This window comes from Saccoglossus kowalevskii, chromosome 15 (genome assembly GCF_978046115.1).
Source record: "Saccoglossus kowalevskii chromosome 15, keSacKowa6.1, whole genome shotgun sequence".
NCBI lineage: Eukaryota > Metazoa > Hemichordata > Enteropneusta > Harrimaniidae > Saccoglossus > Saccoglossus kowalevskii.
In genome coordinates this window covers 20,236,220-20,254,632 of record NC_140655.1, presented here as the reverse complement: position 1 = coordinate 20,254,632, position 18,413 = coordinate 20,236,220, and the positions used below count along the sequence as shown (strand labels likewise).

Sequence of the window (18,413 nt, the reverse complement as noted above, 5' to 3'; positions counted from 1 at the left end):
TTGCAGCTTCCGTATTTCGTAGCGCAACTTCCATAAGATATTAATGAGGAACTATTATATCTAACGTGCTACATTCATTGCATATCGAACCATCAGTCACGAACATCGATTCCAGAGGAAGTAAAATGTAATAATATGTCCAATATTTTCAGACAGCGCATAGCGGATTATAGTATTTTTAGTAATTTTAAATATTTTCTGGAGAATTAATATTGTCAACCATTGGGTCATTTGAAGGTTATTCAACATATTATTTATGATTGAAACAATATCATGCTTTTTTGTTTCATCAAATGAATTTTACCAATTATACATAATCATGCATCTTCGAATTAGTTTGATTTTGTGAGCATAAAATTTAGCCATATGACACAAGTCAATTATATCTAGAGATACGTTTTAGTCATAGCCTCGAAAATATCACTAAATATTAACCATAATTAATGTATTGCAGAGCTGAAAGTAGATACTTAGTTTTGACAATTAAATTCAAATATATGCTATTTGATATATTTGCAAGTATTTGATATATTTTTTATGATTGAGCATCAGGGTAAGACCTGAAATTTACTCAAACGCGCATCAACCTCGTTCTCAAACGTTGTTTTTTTGTTTTTTGTACGTGCTGCCCTTTTGATGCTAAAGTGAAATATGTCCCAATATTCGACGACTCAAACAGATATTGTTACTTTGCGGCCTAAACTATTGCTATGAAGTTGCAGTGTTCTTGATACTGTTTATGGCAACGAACGACCAATATATATAATGGTAATATTTCTCAATAAAGCACTGATTACAATATAACAAGTAATGGCATGATCAGTTAGTGTTAGGAAACTCCACACTCACATTAGTGACACGCTCCAGAGGTTTCAGACATTGTGTTAAAAAATTTAACTGTCTTGCAAATTGCTACTAATATCCTGCAATGTAATGGGGATATTGCATGATTTAAATTCATGCGTACGACACTTGTATATTGTAAGTAGAGAACCACTGACTAGAGGAATTGTCGTGTATTAACTCCAAAATAGATGACACAAAGTTGGTATATATGCTGTGTATAGTATATGCCATATCTATGCACGGATATGTTGTTATCGATGCACGGATATGTTGTTATCTAAAGTTGGATATGTTATACATGGGTATGTTATTATCACTTTGGTACAATTTGAGAACGGCCAAATATTTCCATGATTCTGTGAAATTTACTAATTCATTCCTTCCCGTAAAAGGTGTCCTCGTGTGGTTATTTGCTATCTTTGTTTCATAATAAAAACACGCACAAACGAATCAATATTTGTTATTCTTGCAGCATTTTCAGGGATCAGTAAAAAACAACAACAAGCAAAATCGTAAATAACATTGTGGCATTAGGTAGATACCTAATGTTTGTTCGTTGTTACTGATGAAGTATTTGCATCTTTTTGTTGTTACCAATAGATGGGTATTATATTTACAATTAAGCGTATAATAATGTATGTACTTCCTAAATCCTAAAACCTTCATTTTCGAAACACCCACTTTCTGGGTTTAGACCAATTTACTTAAGACATGTACAATGTATGTGAGGTTTTTGCGAAATTATTACGTGATGTTAGTTTCAATTTACTGAAAATGTCGGTCAATATTGAACCATGTTTTTGATTTTGTGTGTTCATTTCAACCTATGACACATCACCAGGATTTTTTTTACACATGACACCCACAAAAGGGAATATATACCTTTTCAGTGGACCATTGTATTATTCCACCTTTTTTATTTCTATGCTCAATCGACGCATTATGCATGCAAGCAAGGGTCGGGTTGTGTAATAGGAATGCTACATGTTATGATTTTGCCTGGAGTTTATGTTACTACTGGGTGTTGCTAATTGATTATATTCATCCGCAGGCAACCTGTTCTGTGTGAATTGGCTTCTCCATTCAGTGATATTTTTAAAACGGTAAACATATATGGGTCGACAGTGTAAACAGAATAAACATGATCATTTTGGTGTTTACAACATCATGTATACGTTTTGGCCAACAAATATCACTCTTGTTTCAAACAACTAAACGGGTAAAACACGATTGTGAAGTCCACGCCTTTTCAATATTTTTGTAAATGATCTGTATGATGCCCTAAGATATGAATCTACTGATGCTGTTAAACTAAATAACAACAATGTCAATTCACTTTTCCCATGAAGATGATGCAATGGTCTCTTAATATGTTGGATGATTACTGCACTGAATGGAAACTACAAATAGATATAAACAAAACTAAAATTTGATAAGCAATGTCAAAATACTTACCAAAAGGAACTGACTGCAACACAGTTGTCCACATTTTCAAGACATGTGTAAAACCTGTCTTATTATATGGTGCAGAAATGTAGGGAATTGAAATCTTAGATAACAATAAATGGGATAAAACATCAACAGAAAAAGTTCACCTCCAATTTTGCAAACAACCATTGAATCTAAATAAGATTTTTCCCTAATATTGCATGTAGAGCAGAGCTCGGAGAATTTCCTTTTCCAAACAAATCTGTAAACCAACCAACCAACCTATTAATAAATCGATCAACCAACCATTCAATCACAACAAAGGGTTTTCATCATAGATTGTTTGTTGTTCTTCTCGACTGGGTTGGTGAATATAATATGACAAATATATGTGTCGGGTCCAAGTTTGATGGCTGAATATGCTTTAATATGTTGGGTATTTTTTATAAGATGATGCTTTGGTCAAACATGTAAAAGTGCGAGTATATTGGTTATAAAGAATGCATGAGTCATAAATACTCAATACATAAATACTAAAATTTGGTGTAATTTGTAAGGAAATTCAAGATGGCTACCAAATCATATGACTGGTCAAAATTTAATTATTTTTCTTATGAGAGGCTTTCGTGATAAATATCAAGTTGGTTAAAGTACTCAGGAGGTCGAAATGTGATTATATTTGGCAAATTGAAAATATGGCGACTAAGCCTTGTGCCTGACATTTACTTTAACCGAAGTAAATGTGATATACATTCCATTATTCTACAGCGAATCGACCAGCTTGTGTGTGGGAAGAATGGATTGATTGAATGGCCAGTTTTTACATTCTTGTTTTATTGATAATAATTTTTGTTCATCTTTGATCACATGTTAATTATTATTCCTCCTTACTTTCAGCCTATTCGCAAATGCATAATATTTCTGACCAGTTTATATTGGCTGTTCCTTCTTATCATAGGTGTTCAATTTTCATACTAGATATACACTTCTCTATGGGCAATGACAGCTAGATAATTTGCGCTTGCTGAACTATTATAATCTTGAGACTAAAATTGTGTTTTTTATTATTGAGTTGCAACAATATAGAAAAAGGAAATAGAGATATTAAAATTCAGAAAGAGATATTCTAGTTCCAACATACATCCATATAAGCTCGTGTCTAATAACACCAAAGGTCGTGCCTTTACCATCTAATGGTTAAAACGTTAGCAAATGGTCGTCCATATTAGTATTTAATTTTGACATCGTGGTATTTACGGTTGTTGTATATTTTCCCTGTATCCTACTTGAATGGGAAGACATTTATTTCTACATTTCTTTAAACAAAACTGTGGTCAGTATATGTAAGCATTTGAAGTAGACCACAAGTAGTTCACTTTACAGGAGTATCCAATAAGTTATTTGGAATAAAATGGCTGCCACCGGAGTTACGTGTGGTTCGGAACACTAAACCCCGAACAAAAACATCAAACTAATGATTTTTGTCACGGTTTTCATATATGAAAATATGACGCCAAATGTATCAGAAATGACTAATATACCATCGCAAAGACTAAAGACAGAAGAAGAGCAATGAGCACATAGCAACTAACTTTATTGCTTCACTTGTGATGCATGGATTAAAGAAGGAACAGTAAAGCTTGTATTGAATGTTTTCACCTGTACAGAACATTTCCACGCATAAAATTGTAAACTGTAATGCTGAATATTAAACGGGGCTAGGTAACAAGGTTTGAGCTGTATCTTGGGCAATTTCTGGGGCGACTGTACCATCGACGTGTGTGTCTGTTTTTATCTCCCGGGGAGCAGGAGTTAACATCGTGTATATTATTTCCAGTACATAATTACACACTACAGTCTGCTGGCGTACAAATGATAATAGAGTTAGTACGATTAATTTGCCGACAATTACTATATGGGGGAAAGCTATCTTGAACACGGCTCGAAACTATAATAAAGAGACAAGTTGAGAAACTAGATTTACAAACTCTTACAAATCAGTTTGAAAAAATGCCAAACTTTCACAGCCACATGATCCGTTGAGTCAAATGCTAGAAAAATTTGACCATCAGAGACAATCAGTGAGTTTCAAATACCGCTGAAAAGTGTTCTGGGTCTTTTATGTAATGATTTGTTCGTATGCAACAGATTTTCGACGCAAAAAACGACGAAAGTAAAGATTTTCACTGAATGAGACGTGTTTGGTTGTTAACAAAAATTATAATGTTTTGTATCACCTGTGTCATATTTTGACAAGGATTTCTGAGACTTGTTAGGAATGAAATGTTTCCATGGTTACTGTCACAGACAGATCGACAGACACTCATGCATAACATAATAGTCTTTTAATATTGTTAAACATTTGCATGTTTTTAATACCTGCTCTTTGAAAATGACAAAGATGAATTATATTCATTTGCCAGAGAGGCATGTTGCTGTCTTTATTACAGGGCTCATTTTTTAATATTCTTCAAACAACGCCCTCTCTGTCTACATTAACCTCGTGATTTCAAGTCTGCTACATACAGAAGATAATTTTCCACTTTAGTGGTTTATAATGATATCTTCAAATCATTTGCCAAGCACAAAACATATATTGATCATTTTACCTGCTGAAACTCGTGATTTTCCTCAACCGACAATAGTCTATTACCTCAAACCCTGCAAATGGAAGTGTGCATGGAATCATGGGAAGAAACGGTGTGCATTGTGATAACTGTCATAAAGGTGATTTACAGGTCAAACTTTTTTCAACTCTGGAAGGACAGTTGAATCTACCAGGTGTGCTTGTGATTTACATAAAAAAGGGTGTTTACAACTTTGGGGGGTAGGAATTGGAATCTACCGTTGTGCTGTTATTTGAATAACAGAGGATGTTTATGATCTACTGAGTTGTCTACATGACAGCTGCTAGCAAGATTACATTCTGATTAGCTCATGTGGAAACCCAGGTGGTGTCACTGAATCATGCATATACATTGGCCAGACTCAGGAAGGTTTGAGTCCATCATTTCAACTTGCGGCACAGATCTAGAAGCAGTACCTACACACGAATTGGTGACGTCATAAAATACATGACCTTCAATCGGGGTCGTTTCCTCGGTATATACGAATTGGTATATACAAATTACAATAAAGATACTTAAGACATTACACATAAGGTAAAACAAATCACGTGACAATATAATGATAATAACGGTAATAAATCCTAGCTTAACAGTTGAACAGAACGCTCATATAGTCAGTCGGGTGACGCCGAGGGTCACGAACTGTGTTGCAAAATGGCCGTGTGGTTGAAACTGGGTCATGGCGTGACGGGTGAGGAAGACATCATTAAACACTCAAAATCACAATAAAACGGGGAAGTGGTTGCATATTACGGCGTAGCTAACATGGAAAATAAAAAAACGCCCAATACAAACGACATGGGTTCGAATCACACTAGATACACACTCACCAGAACCGAAGCAATCAGAAACCAGCAATCGTTTTGGCTTTTTCGTTCAACTCATCGGAACACTGGAGTAGTTAGAAAAATGAACACCACTTAACGACCAACGTCGTGGCGTGGTACACAAGCGTGCCATCAAAATAAAACAAAATCAGCTTGAAAAGACAGTGGGTTCGAGTCCCGCTCAGAGCTACCGTAAAAACGTAAATCAAATAAACTGAAATCTTTCAAACCGTAAACAAGTAAACAAAGAACGTCGCAAAAAAATAATAAACCTCACAAAACTCCACCATACAAAACTGAATGAATAAATAATAAAATAACTAACGTCTTAAACTGGACGACGCGCAATTTGTTCAACAGTTTCCAGATTGTGACATGAGATGAGCAAGACCCAAGTCAAGGTAAGTTTTGTTAAAGTGTCGATGGCGTTCCCTATATTACGAAAACAATTCAGGCAACAGACGAATATCTTCTGTGGTGTTGTGGAATTTATACCGTGTCTGCGGAATTGTTGATTGAGGGTTCGAAGCCAGCAGTTAACATTTTGTTAGAAAGTTTCACAATTAAATCAAATATCCAATGATACCAGTATATTTATTTCATTATTTTAACAACTTGCAATGGTGGAAGTTGGTCAAACACGAGTTCTTACACCTAAATAAGTATCAAATATTTGTCGACACATTTATTCTCTCAACCTTGTAGAGGTGGAAATTAATTAAACAACAGGTATTTACTCACAAATATAATGGTCAATATTTGTCCATACATTCATTCTGTCAATTTAAGAACTTGTAATTGTTGGAATTAATCAAATGAGAGTTGTCTACACCAAAATAAGTTTCAAATACTTGTCCATACATTTATTCTCTCAATTTAACAACTTGTAATGGTGTAAAATAATTAAACGAGAGTTGTCTACACCAAAATAAGTCTAAAATATTTGTCCGCACATTTATTCTCTCAATTTAACAACTTGTAATGGTGTAAAATAATTAAACGAGAGCTGTCTACACCAAAATAAGTCTAAAATATTTGTCCGCACATTTATTCTCTTAATTTAACAACTTGTAATGGTGTAAAATAATTAAACGAGAGCTGTCTACACCAAAATAAGTCTAAAATATTTGTCCATACATTTATTCTCTCACGTTAACAACTTGTAATGGTGTAAAATAATTAAACGAGAGTTGTCTACACCAAAATAAGTCTAAAATATTTGTCCGCACATTTATTCTCTCAATTTAACAACTTGTAATGGTGTAAAATAATTAAACGATAGCTGTCTACACCAAAATAAGTCTAAAATATTTGTCCGTACATTTATTCTCTCAATTTAACAACTTGTAATTGTGGGAATTAATCAAATGAGAGCTGTCTACACCAAAATAAGTCTAAATATTTGTTCGCACACTTATTCTCTCAATTTAACAACTTGTAATGGTGTAAAATAATTAAACGAGAGCTGTCTACACCAAAATAAGTCTAAAATATTTGTCCATACATTTATTCTCTCAATTTAACAACTTGGAATTGTGTAAAATAATTAAACGAGAGCTGCCTACACCAAAATAAGTCTAAAATATTTGTCCGCACATTTATTCTTTCAATTTAACAACCTGTAATTGTGGGAATTAATCAAACGTGAGTTGTTTACATCAAACTAAGTATTTAATATTTGTTGAGACATTTATTCTCTCAATTTAACAACTTGTAATGGTGTAAAATAATTAAACGAGAGTTGTCTACACCAAAAATAATCTCAAATATTTGTCCACACATTTATTGTCACAATTTAACCACTTGTTAATAGTGGAAATTACTTAAATGCGACTTGTTTAATCAGTTGACATCAATGCAACTTACTGTAAATGGGGTAATTATTCACTGGGTTTTAATTTAGCTTATTTCGCTGACTGGAAAATGCGCTAAATTAAAACACAGTGAATATGTACAATTTAGCATAGAACACATTATCTAAATGACGAAACCGTGAATTTAAAACCCACTTAATATGCCTGAAATTGTAAATCAGTGAAAATTACACCCAATGAAAATTAGTCATTTTACAGTACCCGCAGACAGTGCACAACAGAGTATCATTATTGAGCAATTATAAACAGGAACGTGTCTTGGCATTAGGGTTAGGGTCGGGTCAGGTATGGGCAACGGAATTATTAACAGGAACGTGTCTTGACATTAGGGTTAGGGTCGGGTCAGGTATGGGCAACGCAAATGGCAAACACCCAATTGGCAAGATGTACACTAACGGGTTATGGCATGCATGTAGTTTACACAAGTAAAAACACAAAATTGGCAATTTTTTGGACAATTGTAACTCAATAATAGAAATATGTTGTATTTCTATATATATACACACTATATAGTCTTATCAAATGCAAACACATCCAGTTAATCCATTGTGGTCTTGTGGGTCAGTTCTCTACATAGTGATCAGGAGGACCTGGGTTCAATTCCCTTGCCTGCCCATCTTTTTCTCGCAAACACCATTTGGCAATAAAGCTAAATATGACAACAAATTATTTAATTTGCATGACCACCCACATAGCTCAGTTGATTTGTACTATGACAGCAATGTGAGCGATCGCTGGTTCGATCCAGTATGTTTAGTTAGATTTTTGAATGCTAGTGAAGACAGTGCTCCTATGAATAGGACTTAAATCCTAACTCCTGTGTGAAGACACTCGTGGTACAGTGGACAAGACAGTGCGCTGGGAACTAAAAGATCGCAAGTTCGAATCACGGATTGGACACTCCTACAAAAGACATGAAAGACGTTAAAAACATAAACAGCGGATTCAAAAACTCAAGTCAGGAAAACAGAACACAAGAATACTACCCCACGTGGAAGCCAGCTGAAGTCGTCGAAGAACGAACACAGTCGAAGAACGAACACAGTTGACAGCTGTAGGTCGCGTGCAACAACAGACACGAGGAGCATGGCTGCTCTCCAAATGGGCCCCTTCTTTTGTATTGACCCCCTAAGGATTGCTAATCCCCCTTTCTAACTCTTCCCCCAAAAATAATATATCGCCCCTTTTAAAATGTATTGAGCCACAAATTAATGAATATTCATGAGCACAGAAACTGCTACGTCATGAATAAATTAGCATAATTTTAAAAAATTTGCATAAAGTGTAGGTACTCCTTCTGGAGCTCTGCCCAACTTGCTTTCATGTGTGTTCTGCTACGATATTGTGTGATACATGATACAACCATCATTCTGTGAGACTTGTATGAACTGCTCTGCGATCTCCTGCTTTCAGTGGTGCCTTCCAGATTACCAGCATTCTTCTGCAAGCAAGTATTGCTTCGTTGTTGTGTTGCAGAAGCCACTGACTGTCTTCCATTATTACATCCTGGAACTGTGAGTTATCACCAATGCACACTTCCATATACAATCCCTTATTTTAGTGACTTTATTCATTGTATTTTTCTGTGCTTTATTTCTTGTAATTATTTTGAGAGGTATTAAAGCCAGGAGCTTCAACCCGATATTTTGGTGTATGTGTATTTCATGTCCAGTACTATTGTCTTGTCCACCCCATACTAGCAGTGAAAGAACCTCCTGTCCAGTGAGTTCTGTGGGTGACCCTCTCAATTGCGCTTTACACTGTGATAAATACGTTATGTTTATCGATCACTGATTTGAAAATAGATAATACTCTTGACACTAGCAGAACTACAGTGAATAATAAATACTTTGTGAAATGAGTAATTCTGTGGTTGTCGTCCGCGAGGTATGATTGATGGACTCATTGACCCGCCAAAAGATAGGTTTATATATTGCCATGACAACTCGTACCAGAAAAAATTCCATTCAGCTTCCTTACTGAATTTATATGTCTATTCTAGTGTGAAATCGAATGTAATATTTCCACACAGCAAATATCAAAGATGAGAGACTGCAATTGAAAAAAAGTGTTTGCCTGAAATTTTCTGCATAAAATAATTCATTTGAATTAAGGCCTCTAGGTATTGTATGATAAATTGCACGGACATATAACAATATATTTTATTATTATTGTTATTTTATTATTGTTACCACGGTCTTATTTTCAACGATCATACATCATTGTATATCCATCTTTCGTGGTGTTGAACCTTCACTTCTTTTAATTTCTGGCTTTCCTTTATATCCAAGTCCTGCCTCAGTACTTCTTTTTACCCTGTTGGAACTGGATATACATATATTTTAAATATAAATATATATTTTTATGTGTTTTTATGAGTAGAAGACGTTTTAGAATTAACGATACGTTACATACTATATATCATATGGTAAATGGCAACATCTGCGTACATTGGAGCCTTTTTTGCGTATCGCTACAGAAACCCGCAACTTGAATGACGGCGGGAGGGGGACAGTCCAATTTCCATGGTTAAAATATAATGCAACGCACCTTTCCTGTAATCAGCCGAGTGTCGAAACTATTCAATTACATAAATACGTGACACAAAGACGTTAAATACATCTGTAGTCATCCAACCATGAACATTTTGATTTTGAGAGATTTTACTCTACATGACAAACAACTACACACCACATACATTGGTAGAGTTGAACGTCAATGCCTTCAACAGCATTCAACTTCCCAAGTCCAAGATACGGCGCGCACATCCCTTTGTGGTGTAAGGTAAACTTTTACGCGTAATAAAGTGCTTCTACGTGTACCAATCGACGTCACAATAATACAATTTGTATTGTCCGCCATGACGAAAGTTATTTTTGCTCCCTATTCTCACTACTTCCGAGAAAGTGGTCTATACAAGACATTTTGACAGTACCGTCAATGGAGTGTGCGATTGGTTCCGGAAATTGGTTGATTCCGGAAATGTTTGGCAACCAATTAAAAGAGATGACTTAAAGAAACAAGAAAAGGGAAATGAATCGAACACATCAGAGCGCATCACATATGAAGGGACGAAAAACATATACTGGTAAACGAGGAGAAAATCAGAAGAGCGGCACCGGAATCCTTATTTTACGTGTTTGACTGTTGGCGGGCTTCAATATCTTAAATATGATGCGCGTGACACAAAAACAATTAAAAACAAAATACAGACAGGCTGGCGCAACACATTTAATCCGAAAATTGTCGCTACACCAGAAAACATACGTTTCCAGTGTGTAAACGGAAAGAGTTTGCTCGGCACCGACAGACCGATATGAACATACCAGACAGTTCTCTCGACTTAAAGGGAACAAGTTCACTAATGTAGAGCAGCAAATGACTGAAAAAGAAGGAATGGGTGAGAAAAAAACCAACCCCAGTTTAAGCAAAACCAGCATCATTAAACCCCTCCAGCCGCTGTATCGCCCACATAACTGCAGAGGTTTGAGATGTGGATTATTCTGAACAACGACCAACACGCCATCATGCATCATGCAACACAAATCGCCAAATCCAGTTCTGACCTTCAATCAACTGAGAATACATCAGCGTCTCAAACATAAACAATCTTTGGCTGCGTGATGATTTACGGCGATTTGTTAACTGTGAACGTATCCAGTACTCTACCGGTGTATTTACCTCCAAGTGGCGACGTCGCCATGCTGTTATATACGATACGTCGAGTTCAGGAATCTCTCAAAAGTATTGAGACACTTCAGATATTATTGGGCTGAGCAAATTACGTTGTTTATTCGATTTAATATTGACGAATTTTCAATTTGTTCAGGGTTACACGGGGACATGCGCAGGAAGTAGGCCGGGGAGGTAATTCGTGGTGGGGGGATAACATAGTCCGTAAACTCTAAGCTACCTATGGCTTATTTTAACTTTAGCTTTCAATAATTTTGATGACAGTGTTGTATTCAGTTTTCACAAAACACTTGTCGATGAATTGCTATCCAGTTCGTGTAGTCGTGTTGCCCCCAAGGCAAGGAACGTGCAACACCCCATATCCATTCAATAATCCTGCATTTTTTCAAATAACGATGATTTTGCTGGCACTGAGCTTGACACACCTAGACTGTGAGAACTCACTTGGAATCGTGACATTAAACTGATAGGTCATACGAATGCACGCGATTGCGGAATATTACAATTTCAAACGATAAATCCTCCGATGAAAAGATTCATAAAAGGACGCCCCTCCAATTAAATCACAAGTTAAATTAATTTCTTCCGTTTGAAACAAATTCTGACATGGCCATATGATAAATCGGTTATCGACGCTTGGTGAGATTGTATCATTTTGTATCCCACCATGCGGCGATATTGGGCGTTAGCTTCGTGTTATCGTGATAATTTTTGCCAAAGCCAATGACAATAACTTCTTTATTACCCCGACAATGAACAAAAGAACAGTAATCGATGTAAAACTGTGAGCCAAAAAGAATACGTTTCTATTTAAAATAAAAATTAGTCATCAGTCGAGAAACGCATTCGAAAGTATCATCCATCTTTTTTATCGTTAACAATAATCTAAGTGTCCCGAATGTTATGAATTAAGGGGCCAATAACACACAAAATGACGTCGGAAGCAAGAAATACGTCGAGAGAGGCCAACATCAATTCATCTAACGATCATGTGACCCTTTTTTCAAATTACATTGACTGTCCCATACATGAGATGGTAATTGCAAATGGTGGTACAGCTACAGTACTTTTCGCTGAAATTTCGTGCTATCATATCACACTTAATTATTACTACATACCAGGAAATTTGTATACAAATATAAGTTTCAAGAAAATACCACAATTTATGCACTCAGACAGTAATCTTTTTGTAACATTAAATTCGGTACTTCCACCAAATATTATATAATCCCGTTTGATAATGGGCGTTGATGCACTATTTACTACATACAATTTTTTAACACTTCGCTATGAATATTTTGGAGCATCGGCATTTCACTGACGATATGCAAATCAGTATGTCTTTATACATTTATTGACTGACATGCAAATCATACGAACTCGTCGAATTATGTGTGTTTTGGGAGACAATGACTTCTTCTGTTTACCGCGTTTATGATGACTTCAATGAAATTTCGATTGAAACGTTTAAAATTTACTTTTGTTGAACATTTGGAAAACGATTGTTATTACCCAACGAATTTGTAGAATAAACACGAGGTGAATCGATTATTGTCAGCTGAATAAGGCTTGAACTATAAACGTCATTACACGCGGGTTGTTCTACAGACGAGGTTGTTCCATTGGTCGGCGATCAGCAAAAAGAGTACTCTGCCGAGAAGTCAAAACGAAATGTAACACTTTTTAACGAGTTATATCACTCGATGACAACAGCAAGATTCTCTTCTTGGAAAATCGCAACCCAGACTCAGTAATATTGTACCAGAAGTTCGTAAGTCGGCGTTAGTATGACAAGATATTTCTACGGGGAGTCCCAGAAACGAAATTCTTTGAAAGCATTCCGCATCAGCAATCTGGCGTAACTACACCACCATGCTGTTAAGCTCTCGCGGACACCACCAGATGGAATGGATCGATATACGCTTGAAATTGACAAAAATAGAGAACGGTGCGCATATAATGAGGAACACATAAATACCAGGACCAGGGAATAACCGCAGTTTCGTCCCGAAAGCGTGTGCTTCTCAATTCACAGGAAAGTTGTTCAGTTCGTTTATACGCTGCACATCGACCGGAAAATGAATTGCACTGGATCGATTTTATTCTGGCGTGGAGTATGTTCCAACCCCGATTGGTAAAATGATATGGTTCAGAAATAAAATAATAAATAAACTCTCTACCATTAGAAAGTCTATTTGCAAAACAATAACTTTGCATTCATTAAAGCGTTTGAGCGGCGACCCATCGTTGCCAGTGTACCGACAACGAGTAAACGTGTCAAGATATTTGGCGTCCGGAAGCATAGGTTGTCGTATATATCTGCTGATTTTTTTCACTCGATTTGCCCATAGAAGTGCGGCCAAAAGATATATTCCTAGTAAAAATAACTTCTATATGTCACCCACTTATCTATCATATTAACCAATATTGACTCATTTAAAACACCTTAGTGTATTCAACCGAATTGTTATTCGTGAATAAAATTTGTTTTCAAGTTAATTTATAATTAACACGATCTACTTACTTCTCTGCCTTTAAACGACCAGCCTTATTGAACCCATTATTAACTTCGACACAAAAAGTGGCAAATACCATTACAATAATCAGCATAACCAAAATTCGACTCATCTTGATGCAGAATTAGCTGCAAAACATACACGTATAGAATCAAAATAGTGAAATCATGCCATCAAATTTAATAACATGATATCGTGCGAATAGAATAGCACGTAATAAACATAGTCACACAGTACCTAGTTGGAAATGTACAAGCTAAGAATACAAAAAACATGCAGCATGCCGTGTTCAAGATATGAAACAAACCAACGCTATACCCATGATAATTCTTACACAACACTACTGGTAACACCTGTGGGGCGGAAAAAACACTCTTAGTCTCCAAAGATGGTATAAGTTAACGTATAGCAATACCATTTACCGGTAGTTATAGACCCAAATGAAATATCGTATTACCAGTATACTTACCAAACCTCGCTGATATAATTGGTGGATATGAAATACGTACTGCAATGTGTGTTGATGTTTACCCTATCCCGCACCATCAGATAATGTTACCATGAGGAAATGTACAGCATTTATCGCCATCTATATGCAAATTGTTGGTGAGTCATATGTTAATTAGTTTTACATAGGGCAATATAGAGGATCCGTATTAGTTGGATTATCATTTAAAATGACAATTTGTATAATTTCGGATTAATTTGGTATTCAACGTACATATTCCTTGTTGTCCTTTTTTAATTGAATAGTCGTCTGTGGATTCATATTTTAAATAGAGGCGGCGAAAGATAAAAACCGTAAACACAGAATAAATCTTCAATGTAGTGTAGAAAACAACACTCTGGAACGTCCAAGTAGAATGGTTTATTTATTTGTCTGAGTATGATGATTTTTCAAAATACTGACATTAATGTAGAAGTCAATCATCTCTTCTAAGCATGTCTGTAAAACACAGAAGTGCAGATGTAACTTACAAAGGATGCTAAATGAAATCTAGAGGACTAACCTGCGATGTTGGTTCTATTGTTGACAAAAACAGCGAGTATTCTTCTGTATTTTCCATTTAACCATTTTATAAAGAATGTGGCTAATGTATCCTTTCAAAAACATCACTTCGATTTACGGATTTCACGACATTAATCCTACGAATAAGGAAGGGAAAAAACAATTAAATATCTCTACATTGTGATGTGCGTCAATTGTAGATCCATTTTGTATTCAGTTCTTTCCTTTGTCTTTGTCAGCCATGTTAGATATTCAGTACCATATGGAACAATAGCTAATAATTTGCAGCTTCCGTATTTCGTAGCGCACCTTCCATAAGATATTAATGAGGAAATATTATATCTAACGTGCTACAGTCATTGCATATCGAACCATCAGTCACGAACATCGACTCCAGAGAAAATAAAATGTAATAATATGTCCAATATTTTCAGACCCGCATAGCGGATTATAGTATTTTTAGAATTTTTAAATATTTTCTGGGGAATTATTATTGTCAACCATTGGGTCATTTGAAGGTTATTCAACATATTATTTATGATTGAAACAATATCATGCTTTTTTGTTTCATCAAATGAATTTTACCAATTATACACAATCATGCATCTTCGAATTAGTTTGATTTTGTGAGCATAATATTTAGCCATATGACACAAGTCAATAATATCTAGAGATACGTTTTAGTCGTAGCCACGAAAATATCACTAAATATTAACCATAATTAAAGTATTGCAGAGCTGAAAGTAGATACTTAGTTTTGACAATTAAATTCAAATATATGCTATTTGATATATTTGCAAGTATTTGATATATTTTTTATGATTGAGCATCAGGGTAAGACTTGAATTTTACTCAAACGCGCATCAACCTCGTTCTCAAACGTTGTTTTTTTGTTTTTTGTACGTGCTGCCCTTTTGATGCTAAAGTGAAATATGTCCCAATATTCGACGACTCAAACAGATATTGTTACTTTGCGGCCTAAACTATTGCTATGAAGTTGCAGTGTTCTTGATACTGTTTATGGCAACGAACGACCAATATATATAATGGTAATATTTCTCAATAAAGCACTGATTACAATATAACAAGTAATGGCATGATCAGTTAGTGTTAGGAAACTCCACACTCACATTAGTGACACGCTCCAGAGGTTTCAGACATTGTGTTAAAAAATTTAACTGTCTTGCAAATTGCTACTAATATCCTGCAATGTAATGGGGATATTGCATGATTTAAATTCATGCGTACGACACTTGTATATTGTAAGTAGAGAACCACTGACTAGAGGAATTGTCGTGTATTAACTCCAAAATAGATGACACAAAGTTGGTATATATGCTGTGTATAGTATATGCCATATCTATGCACGGATATGTTGTTATCGATGCACGGATATGTTGTTATGTAAAGTTGGATATGTTATACATGGGTATGTTATTATCACTTTGGTACAATTTGAGAACGGCCAAATATTTCCATGATTCTGTGAAATTTACTAATTCATTCCTTCCCGTAAAAGGTGTCCTCGTGTGGTTATTTGCTATCTTTGTTTCATAATAAAAACACGCACAAACGAATCAATATTTGTTATTCTTGCAGCATTTTCAGGGATCAGTAAAAAACAACAACAAGCAAAATCGTAAATAACATTGTGGCATTAGGTAGATACCTAATGTTTGTTCGTTGTTACTGATGAAGTATTTGCATCTTTTTGTTGTTACCAATAGATGGGTATTATATTTACAATTAAGCGTATAATAATGTATGTACTTCCTAAATCCTAAAACCTTCATTTTCGAAACACCCACTTTCTGGGTTTAGACCAATTTACTTAAGACATGTACAATGTATGTGAGGTTTTTGCGAAATTATTACGTGATGTTAGTTTCAATTTACTGAAAATGTCGGTCAATATTGAACCATGTTTTTGATTTTGTGTGTTCATTTCAACCTATGACACATCACCAGGATTTTTTTTACACATGACACCCACAAAAGGGAATATATACCTTTTCAGTGGACCATTGTATTATTCCACCTTTTTTATTTCTATGCTCAATCGACGCATTATGCATGCAAGCAAGGGTCGGGTTGTGTAATAGGAATGCTACATGTTATGATTTTGCCTGGAGTTTATGTTACTACTGGGTGTTGCTAATTGATTATATTCATCCGCAGGCAACCTGTTCTGTGTGAATTGGCTTCTCCATTCAGTGATATTTTTAAAACGGTAAACATATATGGGTCGACAGTGTAAACAGAATAAACATGATCATTTTGGTGTTTACAACATCATGTATACGTTTTGGCCAACAAATATCACTCTTGTTTCAAACAACTAAACGGGTAAAACACGATTGTGAAGTCCACGCCTTTTCAATATTTTTGTAAATGATCTGTATGATGCCCTAAGATATGAATCTACTGATGCTGTTAAACTAAATAACAACAATGTCAATTCACTTTTCCCATGAAGATGATGCAATGGTCTCTTAATATGTTGGATGATTACTGCACTGAATGGAAACTACAAATAGATATAAACAAAACTAAAATTTGATAAGCAATGTCAAAATACTTACCAAAAGGAACTGACTGCAACACAGTTGTCCACATTTTCAAGACATGTGTAAAACCTGTCTTATTATATGGTGCAGAAATGTAGGGAATTGAAATCTTAGATAACAATAAATGGGATAAAACATCAACAGAAAAAGTTCACCTCCAATTTTGCAAACAACCATTGAATCTAAATAAGATTTTTCCCTAATATTGCATGTAGAGCAGAGCTCGGAGAATTTCCTTTTCCAAACAAATCTGTAAACCAACCAACCAACCTATTAATAAATCGATCAACCAACCATTCAATCACAACAAAGGGTTTTCATCATAGATTGTTTGTTGTTCTTCTCGACTGGGTTGGTGAATATAATATGACAAATATATGTGTCGGGTCCAAGTTTGATGGCTGAATATGCTTTAATATGTTGGGTATTTTTTATAAGATGATGCTTTGGTCAAACATGTAAAAGTGCGAGTATATTGGTTATAAAGAATGCATGAGTCATAAATACTCAATACATAAATACTAAAATTTGGTGTAATTTGTAAGGAAATTCAAGATGGCTACCAAATCATATGACTGGTCAAAATTTAATTATTTTTCTTATGAGAGGCTTTCGTGATAAATATCAAGTTGGTTAAAGTACTCAGGAGGTCGAAATGTGATTATATTTGGCAAATTGAAAATATGGCGACTAAGCCTTGTGCCTGACATTTACTTTAACCGAAGTAAATGTGATATACATTCCATTATTCTACAGCGAATCGACCAGCTTGTGTGTGGGAAGAATGGATTGATTGAATGGCCAGTTTTTACATTCTTGTTTTATTGATAATAATTTTTGTTCATCTTTGATCACATGTTAATTATTATTCCTCCTTACTTTCAGCCTATTCGCAAATGCATAATATTTCTGACCAGTTTATATTGGCTGTTCCTTCTTATCATAGGTGTTCAATTTTCATACTAGATATACACTTCTCTATGGGCAATGACAGCTAGATAATTTGCGCTTGCTGAACTATTATAA

The 18,413-nt window shown here is 35.1% G+C and overlaps 1 long non-coding RNA gene across 1 annotated transcript; it reads right to left on the bottom strand.

The window, feature by feature from the left end:
• Nucleotides 1–9,762: 9,762 nt before the first annotated feature.
• LOC146734055 (uncharacterized) lies at nucleotides 9,763–14,400 on the bottom strand. Its single transcript, XR_014926579.1, has 3 exons — nucleotides 14,281–14,400; nucleotides 13,820–13,939; nucleotides 9,763–9,927 (listed from the first exon to the last, which is right to left on the bottom strand). It is a non-coding gene; the product is annotated as an uncharacterized LOC146734055 (long non-coding RNA).
• Between the last annotated feature and the right edge of the window lie 4,013 nt (nucleotides 14,401–18,413).